Source organism: Podarcis liolepis (genome assembly GCF_965112155.1).
Source record: "Podarcis liolepis genome assembly, chromosome: 6".
Lineage (NCBI taxonomy): Eukaryota > Metazoa > Chordata > Lepidosauria > Squamata > Lacertidae > Podarcis > Podarcis liolepis.
This window is the reverse complement of record NC_139559.1, coordinates 10,709,376-10,728,973: the sequence shown is the minus strand read 5'-3', so window position 1 is coordinate 10,728,973 and position 19,598 is coordinate 10,709,376. Positions and strand designations below refer to the sequence as shown.

Sequence of the window (19,598 nt, the reverse complement as noted above, 5' to 3'; positions counted from 1 at the left end):
GGCTTACAGCACCCCAACTTTACCCATACTAAAATGGTTTATTCTGGGCCTGCACTGTAACTAAAGTGTGGGTTGCCAGCACCTTCTACGTGCAAGTGACTCTCCTGGTCTGAAGATGGGAATGAGGCGGGTGGATCATACAGTTTTGGACTGCAGGCTCATGCTCAGAAAATCCTCTACGTAAAAAAGAAGAAGAGAAGACTTGCCTGCAAGAAAAACTTAGTATGAAGGTTGGAATGTCTTCCCAATAGAGATACTGCTAGTGGATTTTTTTTTAATGCATCCCCATGTAACAAAAAACAAAACAAAAAGGCGCATAGCAAATTATGGATAGTGCTACTCTAAATCTCTCTTGATTAATTATTAGCTGATTAAAAGTCTAAGCATTCAAAAACAGGGTCTCCCACCTGCAGCTTAAAACTTCTGCCACTTCCTTCTGTGTAATGTGAAGCTCATCTCTATTATGGCATTCAGAGATCCAAGAAGTTTAAATGAACAGGGCAAGCAGCCTGTACACTCTGGAAACCCCAGATAACTAATGCCACCACAAAACATCTCAGCTGGCTGGGACCATCTCCTCTGTGGCTTATTTAAGATGCCAGGTAATCCTGCCTTTCCTTATCAGCTAATCCATCTCAGGTTCCTTATCAGTTAATCCAAAAATCAGGTTTTCACCACCATGTGATGGCTTGGTCTTAACACATCCAGTTCTGGGAAACAAGCGCCAGAGGGTATATTTAATTATAGCCATCTTAAAACAGTAAATTGTTATATAATGCCAAATCCAAATTACAAACCTTCCTTCTCACATATTCAGGACAAGCCTTTCTAAAATGAAGTTATTTGTGCCTTGCAACTAACGTGTCACTTGTTCTCTATATAATTCACGGCACTAAATGCTGCTTGTAAACAACCATCCGTCCGTCCATCCATCCATCCTGGAAATGGTTTATTATAACTCCCATCTTGCCTCTGCACTGAGAGTGATAGCCTCCGAATTAGCATATGAAATTACATAAAAACTAGTCTCTGGAACGAAAGCTGCACAGGAGCTATTTCCACAATCAGTCACTGCCACCACATCCATTTGCTGTGTCCAAGTTATTAAAATCCCGTGTAACTATACTTGAAAACCATCTGTTTTGGAAAGCCTTTTGGAATGTCCTTTCTAACACTGCCCTTCTCTTAAGAACAAGCTAATGGAAATTCTGTTCCTTCAGCAGTAAAAGGGCAAAGAAAGCAAATGTGCTTAACAAGTATCCTGGGAATTTGCAAAGGGATCTTCCTCTGGTGTGGATCTTGGTTGCTTTTACTTTCTGGCAAAAATAAATAAATCCATTTCTAATTTCAATTGGTAAAGGTGGGAAGCCTCAAGCCTGGGGATCCGATGTGGCCCTCCAGGCCTCTCTATCTGGCCCTCGAGTTTTTCCCCAGGCCACACCCCCTCATAAGCTAAACCTCTCACTGGTCTTGCTTCACACACTGCTAGAATTGTGTGCCTGGTTAGAATGTGCCCTTGCACTCCGATAATTCTTCTTGCTTGCCCAGAAGAGGGATGCTTGAGTGTGTGTGTAGAAAGGAATCTACTGTCCAAAGGGGAAATTAACATTAGTTGCTCCACCCACTTTTTGCTCCTGGCTTCTCCCACCTCACCCTGGCCAAAGGTTGCCTAGGAGGAAATGTGGCCTCTTCAAGCAAACAGCAACAAAACTTTTAATAATAATAATAATAATAATAATAATAATAATAATAATAATAATAATTTATTATTTATACCCTGAACATCTGACTGGGCATCCTCAGCCACTCTGGGCGGCTTCCAAAAAAATATTAAAATACTGTAATACATCAAACATTAAAAGCTTCCCTAAACAGGGCTGCCTTCAGATGTCTTCTAAAAGTCTGGTAGTTGTTGTTCTCTTTGACATCTGGTGGGAGGGCGTTCCACAGGGCGGGTGCCACTACCGAGAAGGCCCTCTGCCTGGTTCCCTGTAACTTGGCTTCTTGCAGTGAGGGAACCGCCAGAAGGCCCTCAGTGCTGGACCTCAGTGTCTGGGTAGAACAATGGGGGTGGAGACGCTCCTTCAGATATACTGGACCGAGGCCGTTTAGGGCTTTAAAGGTCAGCACCAACACTTTGAATTGTGCTCGGACACATACTGGTAGCCAATGTAGGTCTTTCAAGACCAGTGCTATATGGTCTGGGCGGCCGCTCCCAGTCACCAGTCTGGCTGCCGCGTTTTGGATTAGTTGTAGTTTCCGGGTCACCTTCAAAATTAGCCCCACATAGAGCACATTGCAATAGTCCAAGCGGGAAATAACCAGAGCATGCACCACTCTGGCGAGGCAGTCCACAGGCAGATAGGGTCTCAGCCTGCGTACCAGATGGAGCTGGTAAACAGCTGCCCTGGACACGGATTTGACCTGTGTCTCCATGGACAGCTGTGAGTCCAAAATGACTCTCAGGCTGCGCACCTGGTCCTTCAGGGGCACAGTTACCCCATTCAGGACCAGGGAATCCTCCACACCTGCCCGCCTCCTGTCCCCCCAAAACAGTACTTCTGTCTTGTCAGGATTCAACCTCAATCTGTTAGCCGCCATCCATCCTCCAACTGCCTGCAGACACTCTTGCAACAGGACGGCAAAATGTTGTTCAGGAACAAGCAAGCAAGTTAAGCAGCTGGAAAAATCTTACGTTCCTCTCCACAAACTTTTTAGTTTAGAATATAAATAAACGGAAATAGCTTGGAACAATTTTCTCGCGATAAAGCACCTCTGTTTCAGAGAACACACCCCACATAAAGGAACACAGGACACTTTTCATCACTGCACACCTCTCGCCAAGATCTCGATCAGAGCTAGAAACTACTGTATTATATCCTTGACAGCTTGGGGGGCCTCTGTTGTGAGAAGAGATTAATACGTTTAATAAGCCTAACCTAACATTTACCTAACCTTAATTAATTTCTACAACCTTGCGTACAAAATTCGCTTGGCAATTATTTTTAGCAAAGCAAGTGGAGTTGAACAAAGATGAGACACCACGGGATTTGTTCAAGGTTACAATGAGCTCTGGGCCCAAGAAAGAACTGCGGGGGATTTTCACATCAAACTCAACAACTATCAGTTGCGGTGCAAGTGCTGACTTTGGCTGAAACTTGGAAAAGGAACGTCAGTCAATCGTATCCTTAAAACAAGCCCCACCAATGCTAGCTTGCATTCACTACTTTATCGGTGAATCATCAGATGAAAATGTAAGAATATAGGAAACTGGCTTATACCAAGTCAGGCCATGGGCCCATCCAACTCTGTATGGTGTGCTGCAGGAATAGCCATTGTGGTGCCCTCCAGATACAACTGGTCTGCAACTCTCATTATCCCTGGCCATTGGACATGTTGGACATTGACAGATTAGAGAACTGGGCAAAAACAAACAAGATGAATTTTAACAGGGAGAAATGTAAAGTATTGCACTTGGGCAAAAAAAAATGAGAGGCACAAATACAAGATGGGTGACACCTGGCTTGAGAGCAGTACATGTGAAAAGGATCTAGGAGTCTTGGTTGACCACAAACTTGACATGAGCCAACAGTGTGACGCGGCAGCTAAAAAAGCCAATGCAATTCTGGGCTGCATCAATAGGAGTATAGCATCTAGATCAGTGTTTCCCAACCTTTTTTGGGCAAAGGCACACTTGTTTCATGAAAAAAATCTCGAGGCACACCACCATGCCAGATGGGGAAAGGTCACTTTTTACTTATGTAAAAAAAAATAAAAAATAGTAACAGCATAGAAGGTAATGGTAGATGACTGTTAGGGTCTCCCCCCAAATGCAGAATTCTATTAATATCTTCCTTAGCGAGCCGCGTTAACCCCTGTAATGCTTTCTATAGAGTAAGCATAGGGGACACTGGGGGATGTGGAACCAAGGGGGCAGTGGGCCAAAAGAGTTCGGGATCTACTGCTTTAAACAGAAATAAGAGCCAGTGGGTTCTTCCTTTTTTAAAGTATCGTTTCAGCGGGGACAGCAGTCCGGATTTCCAAAAAGCGGCGCTTTTTTGCGTCTGAGCAAAGAAGAGAGAGAGGGGAAAAAGGAGAGAGAGATTGATTTGTGGCTGCGCAAAGGGGGGAGGAGCCCAGGAGTAAAAGTAGGAAGGACGAAGGGAGGGGAAAGGAAAGTTAATAGAAGGAAAGGCGGGTGGGAGAGAAAGAGAAAGAAAGAGGGAAGGAAGGGGGGAAGAGAAGTGGAAAGGAGGGAGACCGAGGCGGGGGAGAAGCGTCTGGAGAGTTGCTCCGAAGTTTGGGGGGCCGCGGGGGTGGGCGCGCGTCCCAGGAGGCGGAGGCCAGCCCGGGCTGGGAGCCGCGCCGCGGCCCGGGGGCGGTAGGCGGACCGCGGCTCCTAGGATGTGGAAAGGGGACGGCGGCGCAGGGGGAGGAGACCCGCACGGCTAGGGCAGCGCGCAGGGGGAGGGGAGCGGGCCGGAGGCGGGCGAGGGGGGCCGCGATCCCGCGCGCCGCGAACATGGCCTCCTTCCCCGCGGGCCCCACCGAGCCCCCCGGCCGGGGAGGGCGGCGCGCCCCCGCCGCCGGAGGAGAGCAGAGGCAGGAGGAGGAGGACGAAGGCGCTGCCGAGGAGGCGCCCGCCCCGTCGCCGCAGGCTCCTCCCGGCCGAGTCACGTGGCCAGCATGACGAAGCTGCTCTGGTGAGCCAGCAGCAGCGCATCACACGGAAACGGTCCCTATTTATCTACTTGCACATAAGGGTGCTTTCGAACTGCTAGGTTGGCAGAAGCTGGGACTGAACGACTGGAGCTTGCCCCGCCGCGGGGATTCGAACCGCCAACCATGCGATCGGCAACCCCTAGGTGCTGAGGTTTTACCCACAGCGCCACCCGCGTCCCTAGTGCTGCATGGTACAGCATAATTTATCATCTCCCCACTTCTGATATAAATGATATACAGAGGATGTAATTGTACTAAAGTTACATGAAGAGAACTTTTAAAATAAGGTTGTCTACAACTGCTTGTCGTCGTCCCCCCCTGCACTGGATCAGGGGTAGGGAACCAAGCTTCTTCTGCCTAATTTTATGCTGATAGGGGAAGTCTGGAGAGAAAGTTGAAAAAGAAACGGGGGGGGGGGCAGTCAAGACAGACAGAATGGTGGAAAGCAGGGAATCCTCTCAAGTCCATCACATCCGACCTCTGGCAAGAGCAATCTGTTCCTCTCCAGGAAGAGAAAAGAGATGGCCTGGCATTTATAGCTAAATAAAAAAGATAAAAAATGTAACTTATTGATTAGTGTCAAAAGGATGTTAAAGGATATGTTGATGGTTCAAAGGGGAGTCAAGAGAAAACTTGCTTCACCAGCAGATCAGTAAGCAATTAGGAAATAAACTTTGGTGCTCTGAGGTATACAAAAGTTAACCGTGGAAAAGAATGTATATGCTTGCTGCAAATAGTGAGATGATGCAACATTAGTTATGGGGGCGATCCGTCCAAATGTAACACTTTTAGGTCATTTTCAGTAGGAAAGATTTAAGAATGGGTTGCATCTCCCCCCCCCCCGGAATGGCTTAAAATAGTGATTCACTTGGGTTGCACACCCTGTTCTATGCATTTGTTGTTGAGAACTGGCGCATCTGGGACTCCTGGGCCAGGTGAGAGGGACGTTGGCTTTGCCTCTTGGCGGTTTGAGAAGCATCCCTGACCTTTGCGGGTGTCCACACACTTCCACGTCGCGCTCCTGGGATCGTGTGGGGACTAAGAGACGGCCGGAGGGGGATCTGGCGAGCCCCTGGGCACGATCACCCTCGATTACGGGGAGCAGGGGGCTCTTCTGAGGGGAAAGCGGAGCGCAAGGGGGGGGGAGAGCGCGCTCCCCGCCAGAACCGAAAGGAAGAGCCGGTTCGGGGCGGGGGGGAGCCAGAGCAGCGGCTGCCCCCCTCCCGGCTCCCACGGGGCCTTCCGCCCGAGAGAGACCCTTTTCCCGCCCCCGGAGAGCCTCGCGCGCGGGGTCCAGAGGGGGGAGGGGGTGAGAGGCAGAGAGCAGAGGGCGCGCACCCCCCCAGCCACGCATGCGCGCCTCAGCCGCGCCTGCTGGGCGGTCCTTTCCCCTGGGCTCCGCCCCTCGCGACACAGGGCCACCCGTCGCAGCGTCGTCCCGCGGGGCTGGCACCGGGCGCGGCCACGGACAGAGCGAGCGAGGAGCGAGAGCGCGCCCGCCCTCGGCTGGCTGACTGGCTGGGCCGGCGCGGCGAGGGGCAGAGGCGAGAGGCTGCGCGCGGATCCGGCGGCGGCGCGCCCCCGCCGCCGGAGGAGAGCAGAGGCAGGAGGTGGAGGACGAAGGCGCTGCCGAGGAGGCGCGCCAACTTCTGCCAACTTCGGCGCCCGCCCCGTCGCCGCAGGCTCCTCCCGGCCGAGAGCCAGAGGACGGCGGCGGAGCAGGAGGAGGAGGATCGGGTTTGGTGACGGCTGCTGCGTCCTCTCCAAGCGCGGGGCTGGCCTCCGCCGCGCCCGATCCTCTCGCCTCTCGCCGCCCGCCTCGCCCGCCTCCCTCCCGCGGCACACCAGGCAACGTCTCGCGGCACACTAGTGTGCCGCGGAACACCGGTTGGGAAACACTGATCTAGATCAAGGGAAGGAATAGTGCCACTGTATTCTGCTCTGGTCAGACCTCACCTGGAGTACTGTGTCCAGTTCTGGGCACCACAGTTCAAGAAGGACACTGACAAACTGGAACGCGTCCAGAGGAGGGCAACCAAAATGGTCAAAGGCCTGGAAACGATGCCTTACGAGGAACGACTAAGGGAGCTGGGCATGTTTAGCCTGGAGAAGAGGAGGTTAAGGGGTGATATGATAGCCATGTTCAAATATATAAAAGGATGCCACATAGAGGAGGGAGAAAGGTTGTTTTCTGCTGCTCCAGAGAAGCAGACACGGAGCAATGGATCCAAACTACAAGAAAGAAGATTCCACCTAAACATTAGGAAGAACTTCCTGACAGTAAGAGCTGTTCGACAGTGGAATTTGCTGCCAAGGAGTGTGGTGGAGTCTCCTACTTTGGAGGTCTTTAAGCAGAGGCTTGACAACCATATGTCAGGAGTGCTCTGATGGTGTTTCCTGCTTGGCAGGGGGTTGGACTCAATGGCCCTTGTGGTCTCTTCCAACTCTATGATTCTATGAACCACATCAATTAACAAACATGGATACATATGCTATGTTATTGATTTAGTTAAATAAATTGTTTAAATTGTTATTAAGGAAATGATTATTTTTCTCCTTCTGATAAAGTACAGCAGAAGGGTTGACCAAATATAAACAGTTCACTTATTAAACCTGACAATAATGTCATAATTATCGGTCTATGTATTTCTAATAGTATAACGAAATCAGTAATTTTTGATAAAATTGTAAAAACTACTCTGAAAATTTATTACTGTATTCCAAAAATTAAACTTCCATCTGGTTGTAAATGTAAATATACCAGCAAGAATGAGTCTTTCTGTAAAAAAAATATTATTTAAATCAAGTCTTACTGACTAGTGATTTAAATTAATTTGATTTAAATCAAATGCACCCTGCTTGCAACCTTCTCTTTGTGAAAACTTAAACATGTAAGACCACAAAATATCTATGCACATGGAAAATCAATTACAGTTGATTTGCAAAATTCACCTGTGTACTTAAATTACCAATACTATTCTCACTCTGCAATCTTACACATATAGAGATGCCCTGACAATTCAACAAAAAAATGGTGTTTAAGAATGATTAGCACATCTAATATATAGATACTGTACATGAGACTGTACATGTATCTTTGCAGTATAATTCTTTCTCCAAATATGGGTGTTTATCCATCATCCCTGGCACTCCATGAACTTCAGTCTTGGGAAATTCTAAAGGTATCATTTGAAAACTTACTTTTTTGTCCAACAAGCCTACTTAAAAACAAAACAAAATAGTATGTTACCACAAACACACCCGATCATCTGTCATGATCTCTGTTTCACAGATAGCAATCATAATCCTCATTTTATCGACTAATGGAATTATCCCAAGAACAGGCCATATACTGGGTCAACGGTGTCAGGATTAGCTCTTGGCTTATAGTTCACTGGACTATGTCAGCTTATTTCTGCCTATTTTCTCAGCAATGTTCTGTGGATTTAGGGCACAAACTCAACTGGGATATAATAAGCTGTGCATCTGATCACTAACACCCACTGAAAGAATAGTAGTTAAGAAAACCCAAAGCCCATCGAGAAAGCTGGACAAGATCTGTCCGGCAATATTGCATGTTCATGCCGATGCTAAAACAACTATGCACTGATATGATTGCTTTACTACTGGGAGAAATGCTCCCAGTAGTAAGTTTTACCAGTTAATCCAATGATGCCACCATGACGCACCAGCTGCAGTGCGATGTAACAGCATTATGCCTAGTTGGTGGTCATTTGCTATCATAATTTGCTGGGCCAGGCTGAAGGGCCATCTCGTCCAGCATCCTGTTCTCACAGAGGCCAACGAGATACCTGTAGGAAGCCTGAAAGCGGAACCTGAGTGCAATGATGTTCTTCCCACCTGTGATTCCCAGGAACTGGTCTCCAAAGGCATACAGCGGAGGTAGAACATAACTCTTGTGGCTAGCAGCCATATTGCTAAATGCTTATCTAAACCATTGAGCCTCTTAGGCTTGTCGATCAGAAGGTCGGTGGTTCGAATCCCCGTGATGGGGTGAGCTCCCTTTGCTCAGTCCCAGCTCCTGCCAACCTAGCAGTTCGAAAGCACGTCAAAGTGCAAGTAGATAAATAGGTACCTCTCTGGCGGGAAGGTAAACAGCGTTTCCGTGTGCTGCTCTGGTTTCGCCAGAAGCAGCTTAGTCATGCTGGCCACATGACCTGGGAAAACTGTCTGGACAAACGCCGGCTTCCTCAGCCTGTAAAGTGAGATGAGCGTCGCAACCCCAGAGTCGTCTGTGACTGGATATAACTGTCAGGGGTTCTTTACCTTTACTACAGCAGAATCCCGTCAACAACTTCCTTTGCCACTTGCACACAAGCCAAGAGGAACAAGGGTTGAACACTTTCAAAAGTCAAAAGTCTTGCGCATGTACTTCAACTTTGGCAACCGCATTATGGTGGTGTGCGGGAAAACAATCTCTCAAGGGCATCTATGCAAGGAATGTTTATATTCGGCACTAAAAGTTTAACACTGATAAATGTTGGTCTCTGTGACTTTTATAATCTGCATGTGTCTGCTTATTTTGCATTAACAGCCCGCTTTTTTGATGCAGGGCCATGAGGTCACTCAGGCCTCCTTCCTTAGTCAGGTACTGCCTTTATAAATCTAAAGGAAAAAAGCAAGTTGGGAATCTTAGTACGCTCAGATCTCACCCAGTGCCAATTCCTTTCTGTAATACACACAACCAGCATGGTCAAAACCCAAAACAAAGGTGAAAAATGCTGGTACTTTTTGTTTTGTTTTGTTTTTCTTATTGGTGGCCTAGTTGGAGGCCAAGGCAACTCGTGGGAACTTGATCCCTTTGCTATGCAACAAGGGCAGGCAGTGAGCTCATTCAGAGATCAGAATTGCACACAGCTGCCCATCAAACCCCTCCAGGCATATGGATAAAAAGATACAGATTGGCTCCCCCAGGGGACGCTTTTTAGCTCGCTTTGACTACAGGGAGAATGGATTGCTGCTGTACTCACACCCACACAGCCCCCAGTGCGTGCATCTGGCTAAAATTAGGTTCCAATGCTCTTTGAAAAGTACACAAAGCACAAGTTTCAAGCACTACCTGCAATAAAAAGCAGCTACACACAGCTACTGATACGATTCTTTAGTACAGCCTGTATTTAACTTGGAAGAATGCAAAGCACCAGGTGTCCAACTTTATATATAGGGATATGCCAAGACCAACACTTCAGAAGCGGATAAAGGAATTCCACAGGACTCCTGCAATATGAAATGCAACCCCTCTATCATTGTCTGTCAGGCTTTAATATTACTGAATAAAGGGCTGCCAAAAGCAGTCATACCTAGGGACAAGTCAAAGAAATAATTAGGAATCTGGCATGGGCAAGAATGAGGCAAATGGGACAATAGGTAACACCAATAGCTGGTCCTACAAGGAAATTTTACAAGCTAGAATGGGAATATAGGAATTAGCAGATCAGGCAGGTGTAAAGAATGTGTTTAGGAAAAGACCCCCCAATTGTTTTTCTGCTATATTTATACTTATAGTTTCTGTTGTTACCAAATGTTATATTTTTATTCCTTGTTGAAAGCCATGTGGAGTACTTTGCAACAGGGCAGCTGTGATATTCTGATCCAGCTCACCTACAGCACTTGGGATTTCATGCCACAGAAGTGAATCCTAAATAGCGAGAGCTATCCAGTGTTCCAGTTCTGAATATGCATCCTTGTTAATCCTTCCCTTGCTTCGCCCCCACAAAAGCTAACTGGCAAGCTCTTTTGTAATCCAAGTTGAAAGTCATTAGGGAGATGGATCTAGCCTTCAAAGTTTCATTGGCTGCATAAACTGGCGTAAGAATATAGAGTATCTCTTACCATTGGACAAAAGCATCTCCACGGAAGGTGCTGCTGAGGTTGCCTCCCTCGCTCTTTTTTGCAAGTAACTCTGAACAATCTAGCTAAGAAAGCCTGAGACTGGCTTTATTTCAACTGGAAGTATCTGTTTATCTTCCCAAATAGGCTGGTATTTTCCAGTCTGTTGGTTTAAAGAGGATATCCCCCTCCCTACTGAAATCTTCTCCGAAAGCTAGATTAGATGGGCATGTAAGCTATGACCTTGTGTTTTTAGAATATCTCACAAGGTTTCATTAAGTTTTACATCTGTTTCAGGATATTTATCCTTGGGGAGCATATAGTAATTACGTGGTGTAGGGAGGGATATTTATACAAAAAGGGGGTCAGCCCGCAACCAAAGCCCCTCCTACAATCACAGTGACCTATAACTACTGCAAATAAAACAAAACATCCTTGTCCCACTTTCTCTCTCACTAGATTTCACTGAAGTAAAACCATGTGAAAGAGTGAATCACCATCATCGTTTCATTAATGAATGAAATTTCAGCATCTCTACACGTCCGCCTTTGCTTAAGCTAATAATTCCTATTTCTATTTGTGTTGTGCTCTAAGGCTGGTTGGCACCACCATGATGCAAGATTCGAGAGACCCCGGTGCCTTGTTAGCATGTGAAACCTGAGACTTCCTCCAACTGAGGCACACACAGCAGATCAGATAACCTTTCTGACTTCCGCGCCACCATCTGCTGCACTGGTTAAGTCCCAGGTATTTGGATATTCAGATTCAAGTTGCATTCATAAACCTAGCAAAACTAGGAGTTATTGTGCGGTCTACCTGCTCCCCCAAATATCTTATTACAAAAAGGGATTTACCAAGATACATGCAGCATGGATACCACAGACTGCTAACAACCTGGTTTGTTTAGGGGCTTTTTTTTAAAGAGAGAAACCCCCCCCTCCCATGCAAACTATGGGTCTGGGTTTAGTCATCTAAATTCAGTAAACAGAACCCCGGATGCAGCGAATCACGCAAAATTCACACAACAAAATGTACTGGCAACCGATGAGCCTGGTATGTGACAAATCACTATGTCAGAGTTCAAAAGTGTTTGCAAATGGGATCACAGTGAGCAAAATCTGGAAAGTCGCAGAAATCTAAAATTCAACAGAAGCCATTGAGAAATTTGAGGATTCCCCACTAAGAGTTGCCAGCCAAGTCTCCTGACAGAAGCCCATCCGTGGCAAATCAATTCCAACGTACACTACTAGAATCACAAGGTCTACTCTGTGTACCAGTTTTCCGCCCTCGGGCTTCCACCCACACTGCTGGCACTCCTTAAGAGTGCACATCTAAAAACAGAATGTGCGTGGAGCTTGTGTGTTTTATTGACAGACACAGAATAGAAACCATAGGTGTGACCCTCGGTCATCAATCCAGAATATTAGTCTTCAGCCTTTTAAGACTAGGGTTCGAAAATGGAATAGGATTCTACATAATGTAATTATATTATATATTTATAAGGTTGGATGCTACCACTGCAGTGGCAGTGGCTGTGCTCCAAGTGGTAAAGCCCTGTGGCTCAGAAGAGTAGTTAAGTTTGTTTTGCAAATGATGGTTGCGAGGAACTCTGGACTCCCTAGATCAGTACTGGCGAAACTGTCCTTAGGGAGATATTGTGGCCTGATGTATTTTTCCACTTGAATGTGCAGGAGTAGGGGTAGTGCTGGGAATGACCTTTCCAACCATTGCATTTTATACAAGCCACCCTGGGGAGAGCATTCCACAAATGGGGAGCCACTGCAGAAAAGGCCTGTTCACGTGTTCCCACCCTCCGGACCTCTTGCAGAGGGGGCACAAGATGAAAGGCCTCAGATGATGATCGCAGGGCCCAGGTCGGTTCATATGGGGAGAGGCAGTCCTTGAGGTATTGCAGTCTTGGGCCCACAAATAATAAAACAACATGTCTGGGTAGGCTTGCCTCAACGAAAATGTTGTTAGCAGGTGTCAAAACCACACAACAAAGGTTCCTGTCTGGTATAAAGACGTTAATAATAATAATAATATTAATAATAATAATACCACCCTGCCTATCTGGCTGGGTTTCCCCAGCCACTCTAGGCGGCTTCCAACCGAATATTAAAAACAATACAGCTTCAGACATTAAAAACTTTCCTAAACAGGGCTGCCTTCGTTGTCTTTTAAAAGTAAAATAGTTGTATATTTCATTGACATCTGATGGGAGGGCGTTCCACAGGGCGGGTGCTACAACGGAGAAGGCCCTCTGCCAGGTTCCCTGTAACCTCACTTCTTGCAGTGAGGGAACTACCAGAAGGCCCTCGGAGCTGGACCTCAGTGTCCAGGCTGGATGATGGGGGTGGAGACGCTCCTTCAGGTACACAGGACCGAGGCCGTTTAGGGCTTTAAAGGTCAGCACCAACACTTTGAATTGTGCTCGGAAACGTACCGGGAGCCAATGAAGATCTTTCAGGACTGGTGTTATATGGTCTCGGTTTCAAAGTACAGCTGCTGCAGCACCAAGAGATTTAGACAGTGGAACAGACGCCCTTGGGCGGTGGTGAAGTCTCCTTCCTTGGAAGTTTTTAAGCAGAGGCTGGATGGCCACCTGTCATGGATGCTTCAGCTGAGATTCCAGAATTGCAGGGGGTGGACTAGATGACCCTTGTGGTCCCTCCCAACTCTACAATTCTATGATTAAGTAAGAATTAATATATATTGCAAGCACACACACACAAAGGGCTCCCCAAAAGTGAAATCCTGTAAACCTAAGAGATGCCTGTTGCAAAAAAATCCCCATTTGTGACAGGGGCGTCAAAATCTGGTATATTGTTACAGCAATAATATGGCCTATCTATATAGTCTTTTACAAGCAGATGCCAGAAGGCTGAGGTAGGAAGATGAAGGATGGATTTCAAGTAGTATCTATATATTAATTAAATACCAGGCGACGGTGCCAATATACCATGGTTATGGCTCTGCAATTCTGGGAAGCGAAGCATTAAAAATCAACGGGGATTTTTATTTGAAGACATGGAAAGCCCTATCTGTAATGAAGCTTTCGCTCATCAAGTTTAATGGCATATTGTACAGTAGATATAAATGTCAGGTTTCATGAAGAATTAAGACTTTAGTAAGAGATGGCTACAGGGAGGAACTGGGCCACAGGCTCCGATAATCAAAGACGACAGCCCACATCATCTTCATCTGTTCTTGAACTTTTGGTTATATTTATGGGACTGTTAAGAAGGAGGTTACAGAATGAACACAGATTTAAGCACAGCAAAAAGGGCCAGAAGGTATTAATGAATGCCAGCAGTCAAAGGAATAGTTAAATAAACTCTGCAACATACCTGAAGTGTTGAAGCTCACAAAATAAAACACCTTAAAAATATGTTGTTAAAATACAAACTTTTAGAAGTAGATGATAACCTTTAACGTTGCAGGTTGAAATGACCCACATTTAACTGTGTAGGGTAATTTTTGAATATTATCCTATACTAGATACACAGGGATTCCCAAACATCTGAGTTCCTTGAGCCCTTGATGATATTACAAAGTTGTCACCAACCCCAACCCAAATCCCTAGAAATGCAAATAAAATAGAGTCAAGAAATGCAAATATATAATCAACATGTATTAATCACGAATCACCATCACTAGGAACCATAAAATGTAAAATAATAATAATAATAATGATGATGATGATGATGAAGGAAAACAAGTGAAAACAACAATACCATACTTTTTATCACCTCTAATAAGATGCAGGGGACGACAGAGGACAAGATGGTTGGACAGTGTTCTCGAAGCTACGAACATGAGTTTGACCAAACTGCGGGAGGCATTGGAAGACAGGAGTGCCTGGCGTGCTCTGGTCCATGGGGTCACGAAGAGTCGGACACAACTAAACGACTAAACAGCAACAATAAGATGCATGGGACTGATGGGCATGTGAATATTGGGCTAAAGGTTTGTGCATCTGAGTCCTAAGTCAACATGTATTTCAGGATACAGCCTGTTTCTCTGCTGAAGAGCACTAACAAGGCTGAATCCAGCTTTGGTTGCCTTTTAAATTCCCTAGGTCTTTATTCATCCCACTGGCATGTGGTTAGCCACTGTGGGAACAGGATGCTAGACTACACAGGCCTTGCGTATGACCCAGCAAACCTCCTCTAATCTTGTAAAAGTACGCCTGTATTCTGAACATTTTAACCAGGAGATTAAAACTGGCCGAGTCTGTCCCTGCCAGGGTTATGAGAACCCTGTGGATAGGTTGCAATAAAAATAGTTGGGTGGAGACATAAGGACAATGCCACACTGGAGGTCACAGAAGGACTTTGACTTCATAGACTGGAACAGGCAGTTCTTTCCCAGGGACATAATCCCTTTTGTGATGTCATCCCCTCCTCTCCACTCTAAAATTAAGTCTTATCCTGCAGGAATCTTTACCACCACCTATTTTACTTGTTCTTGCTCTCTGCTGGAGGCAGACAACAACAATAGCAGATGTGGGTTGACGACACCCATGCGGCAACTGCAGCACCTAGGACCTTGCTGTAGCCAACCCAAAGAAGGAAGACAGGGATTTGCCTTGTACCGAGTCAGACCATGGGCCTATCCAGCTCAGTCATTGCCAGTGCTGCATGTGGAGATGCCGGGGGATCGAACCTGGAACTTTCTGTGTGCAACACAGATGCTCTGCCCCTGAGCTATGGAATTATGTCGTGCAATCATCTTGTACTGCCTGCAGTTCACCGCTGTGCTTTAAATTAACGAAAAATACACATTTAGTTTAGTTGCCAAGGCATAACTAATCTGCACCGAGCAGGAAGGAGAATACACTTCTGCTCAAGTATGTGTTAAGTGCTTGGCAGGATCAGGCATTCATCTAGCTCAGCCTTTCTCAACCTGTGGGTCCCCAGATGTTGTTGAACTACAACTCCCATCACCCCTAGCTAGGAAGGCTCAGGGTTGATGGGAGTTGTAGTCCAACAACATCTGGGGACCCACAGGTTGAGAACCGCTGATCTAGCTAGTCCAGTATTCTTTGCAAGAATCCCAGCAATCAGAAGGTAGTCTTAGATGGCCCATCATCAACACATTCCTGTTATGAACATCTTACAGATGAAACATGCGACAATCAAGTCTCACAGAAACATATCTGCAAGATCTTTTAAAAGCAAAAGGCAAAATAATATCCTCCTCCCTGTAACATGATCTTGACTAGTTTGAACCAACCGTCACCAAAGAGCCTTTAAAACTGCTGCTTTGGATCTCATATGCTTTACACGGCAGCAGATGCACGTAGCCTCCCTTCTCAAAAACTTCCTTGATAGCTGAGTCATTGTACCAATGTCACCACCCAATTAAGCACACGTTATTTTTATCTCTGTTCCACCTTATTACAGATTACTGGCAGATCTCCTCCACCTAAACTATGTGTGATTGTAGAGCCATGATTTAGGGCTGGATGTCTTGGCTGCGAGCCAGAGAACTGTCGAGGATCGTGGAAAGGGGCTCAAACCATCCCAGTGGGACGCTGAATTTCTCCCTCTGAACAGCTGGCACCCAAATCATAGTACTTAGCATTTGTGTTGTGTTATACAGCGTGCAAAGAGCTTCACATGCTACCATCTTACTGAAAAGGTTTTGCAAATGCCACCCTGTGAGTTAGGCTAGGATTACTGTACCCATATTGGCATAAAATTAAATAAAATTCCTCACCCCCATATATCTGCAACTGATCACTGTGCTCTGCAGGAGAAGGCCTCCCGCAGATTTCATCACATCAGGAGGTCCACTCCCAATGCTGCAGGAATCAGGCCTTTGGTGGCAATACCCACCCTTTCCAACTCCTTCCTGTTACATATCTGGCAGGGAGTATTAGAAACTCAGATATATAAGCTAGGTTCCAAATGGCTCCTGAAACCAAGGTTACCATTGCCAGAACAGAATGTCTAGTTGCCCCCTTCTTTCTTTTTCTTTTTTGGCAAAATGGCTCTAAAGTCTTATTTTTCAAATGTTGGGATTGACTGTGATGGATTATCTGTTAAACATCTGGCTAGTTCAAATGACAACCTTAAGCTAGGCTAAGAACTTTGAGAACTTAGAAAAAAAAAGTCACTTGACCCAGGGACAGCCCACATATATTCCAACCTTTTTCCCCCTTAATGGTGACATGGACCATTTATGACACAAGAATATTCTTCACAACTGTGGCAACTAGACATTCCATTTTGGCGTTTGCCTGGTGCCTTCATTATATATCTTTGCGTGCCAGGTGAAAACATTTCTCTATACCCAGGCCTTTGGCTGATTAACATTATATGAGCTTTCAAATATTTGTTGGAAGAGGGTTTTTGGTTTGTTTTTGTTTTATTATGTATTTTGTGTTCTCATTTTTTCTGCTGTGAATTGCCCTGTGATCTTCAGATGAAAGGTGGTATACAAACGTAATGAATAATAATAATAATAATAATAATAATAATAATAGTAATAACAGAATAAACATCTAGGGAAAGATCATAGGGAAAGATCGGTATAAGGCAGCTTCCTTTGTTACACTTCATCAGCTCTAACTAGGCTACAACTGATGCCTATGATTTATTATTATTATTATTGAAAAACTCAATTCCTGAATTGTTACAGAGTAAGAAAGGCGGAAACCTCATAAATCAACACCTCCAAAATTATGGGACCTGGGAAGTGGCAAAACATAGGCTCCTTTTCATTTGCGTTTTGCTCTGAGCAAATATTGCAGTTGTGCCTCTTTCAGAGTTCTTTACAAATCATGACAGCTTAAAAACACTCCATACTATTTCACATGGCAGGAAGCGGAGATATTTGACATTTCGAGAAGAAGTGGGCTGTGAAACCCCCCGGAAAGTGCTTAGAAAAATATCCATCTCTGAGAAATAAAAGCACATTCACGGTCATCCGTTACAAGCTTCCCACTCATTTGAGAGAAGGACGGAGGGTATTTGTGGCCCTCAGACATCACACAGATGACTTATAAAGCACAATCATTTTATCTCCAAGAGGTCACTCAAGTTCCAATTGCGGTGATCCTGGAAGCGAGTACTGAAGACTGATTTTTCAACATGTGGTATACTGCTGGCTAAGTGACCAAACCAAGCATCACAATAATTTAGAGTGGCAGCAGCTGCTGCTGTTGTATGTAGGGAGCTGCCTTCTAAAGATTTCAGACCACTGTTCCATTCAGCACAGTACTGTCCACTTTGAGAATGGATCTCCAAGAGGTATCCTCTCCACGCTGCCTGAAGATGTCAGGGACAGAACCTTTTGCATGCACCGAATGTGCACTGCCACTGAATTACGGCGCAGACAGCTCTGAAATGGATGCAACTGGCCCCTTTACAGAACTCAAGAAGCAGAGCTTGCTCCTCTGCCAGTTTAAAGTCAAGAAACAGCAACAAAAGGATTTACAGAGTTCAAGGGACAGATATGTATTATGTGTTCAGTTTCTAGCACACACCATTGCCAGGAATCTGATCACAAAACCACCAAAATGCACACCAGTGAAGAAAGCTGCATAATGGATTGGCAGCGGTTAATTTTATATAGTCACACAGAGAGAATGCTTCTTGCTAGGGCAGTTTTGCTCATATGCAGATTGAATCAGATCAAATCAAATGAGGTTTCCTTAATCAGGCGACAGCCCCAACAATACCCAGTTATAGGAAGAGTCATCCCACACTGGCCTAATCCTAGCCTCTGAGAGCTATAATGTTACAGGGACCATAACTACCATCATACCCAAATACTGTTCTTGCTATCTGGGGCTGATAGGAACAGTATTAGAAACTCAGGTATATAAGCTAGGCGCCAAATGGTACCTTGAATCTAGGTTGTGGTCGCCAAAATGGAATGTCTATTCACCATGGAGTTGGACTAAATGGCCACTGGGGTTCCCTTCCAGTGCCAGAATTCTATGATCTCAACTACATTGCTTGATCTGTAAAGGTACCCCTGACCATTAGGTCCAGTCGCGGACTCTGGGGTTGTGAGCGCATCTCGCTCTATAGGCCGAGGGAGCCGGCGTTTGTCCACAGACAGCTTCTGGGTCATGTGGCCAGCAGGGCTAAGCCGCTTCTGACGAACCAGAGCAGCGCACGGAAACGCCGTTTACTTTCCTGCCGGAGTGGTACCTATTTATCCACTTGCACTCGACGTGCTTTCAAACTGCTAGGTTGGCAGGAGCAGGGACTGAACAACGGGAGCTCACTCCGTCGCGGGGATTCGAACCGCTGACCTTCTGATCGGCAAGTCCCAGGCTCTGGGGTTTAGACCACAGCGCCACCCGCGTCCCTTGCTTTATCTGTAGCTTGCTCTCAATTCACTGGTTCCAGTATGGAAGATGGGGAAACACACACAGTGGAAATTGAATTAATGAAGGACCAAGGCACAGGTTTTTAAACTGGTCGCCAACCTGGTGCCCAGAAATCTCCATGTAGTTGCAACTGGACATGCACCAGTAGCAAAACACACCTGGCTAATTTCGAACACTGGATGGGAGCTGGAGATCAACAACATCTGGAAGCCCAAAGCTTGCCCATTCCACTGGGCCTCTTGGGGCAAAAGTCAACCCCCTGAATTACGCCTGGATGTTACACAATTTATGAAGGATTATCCGGCCATTTCTATTTTGGTAGTTTCGGTAGCACGGTTGTGACTCACTGCAGGAAACAAAAGTCCCCTTTCCTTCTCACACGCCCAGCGAGGCAGAGATCCTATTTCCACGGCACAATGCAACAGCCTCTGGAATTGTGCAGCAATCAGCCATTTCGCAGGTAACCGAACTCACATTTCTAGCCCGGAGGCATCTGCTGTCATCTCCACTATCAAGCATGTTACAACTCCCAGTCCTGTCCCTGTTGGGTAGCAGAACTGCACTGAGCAACACTTTAAGCAGCGAGCAACCTGACAGCCAACACAAAATCAGAGCACTAAGCTGGGGGCACTGCTTGCAGCATCCCCAATAAAGCTTGCCGTTGCTGTTACAGCTT

At 46.0% G+C, this 19,598-nt stretch overlaps 1 protein-coding gene and 1 long non-coding RNA gene across 2 annotated transcripts in view; one reads left to right on the top strand and one right to left on the bottom strand.

The window, feature by feature from the left end:
- LOC310708913 overlaps positions 1–18,754 on the top strand; it is a 35,825-nt gene extending 17,071 nt beyond the window's left edge. The window contains exons 3-4 of the long non-coding RNA XR_014527205.1: positions 11,167–11,319; positions 17,403–18,754. This is a non-coding gene — a long non-coding RNA (uncharacterized lncRNA). The remainder of the gene's footprint in view (positions 1–11,166; positions 11,320–17,402) is intronic.
- The window catches only part of CABLES2 (Cdk5 and Abl enzyme substrate 2), a gene marked incomplete at its 5' end in the record, with an annotated part of 51,437 nt that overhangs the window by 17,401 nt on the left and 14,438 nt on the right, over positions 1–19,598 (bottom strand). The window lies entirely within an intron of this gene.